The following is a 729-nucleotide window of genomic DNA, read 5'->3' as shown; positions in this document are numbered from 1 at the left end:
TAAGAAGGAAAGATGTGAAATTCTGTCTTCTGGACATGACGTGGCAGTTAGCCATTCCGCTCATGAATCACAGCAGCTGTGGTAATCTGCACACGATCACGTCAATCAAAGTTCCAGGACGGATGGGAGGGGAGGCTCATGAGGGTTTTTGTTTGTTTGTTTGTTTACAGAAAAGCATATGAAATTGGGAAGGGGATGTGTTGGAGGAGGGTGGGTCCAGAGAAGATGAATGGGAGAAATGAGGGGTAGACGTGATAAAAATACATTGTAGGGGCTTCATGGTACAATGGTAGCATCTCTTACTCCAAAATTCATCATACACATGTAAACAATTCTCAAAGAACAAAGTTGATAATCACACTTTTAAAAAGCTCCTCTACATTGTTCCCAATACTCATTATAGTCTTGCTTTGTTTGTTTTATAATATCTGCCCTAATGAACATGAAGTGGTACCTCATTGCGGTTTTAATTTGCATATTATTGATCATCAGTGATGCTAAGCATCTCTCTGTGTTTATTGGTCATCTTTGGTTCCTCTTCAGATAAGTGTCTGTCCTAGTCAGAGAGTTCTATTACTGTGCAAAACACCATGACTTAAAGCAAGTTGGAGAGGAAAGGGTTTATTCAGCTTACATTTCTGTATCATAGTTCATCATTGAAGGAAATCAGGATAGGAACTCAAACAGGGCAGGACCCTGGAGGCAGGGACTGATGCAGAGGCCATGGAG

The sequence above is a fragment of the Myodes glareolus genome, chromosome 1 (assembly GCF_982192425.1).
Source record: "Myodes glareolus chromosome 1, mMyoGla1.1, whole genome shotgun sequence".
Classification (NCBI taxonomy): Eukaryota; Metazoa; Chordata; class Mammalia; order Rodentia; family Cricetidae; genus Myodes; species Myodes glareolus.
This window is presented reverse-complemented; position numbering follows the sequence as displayed.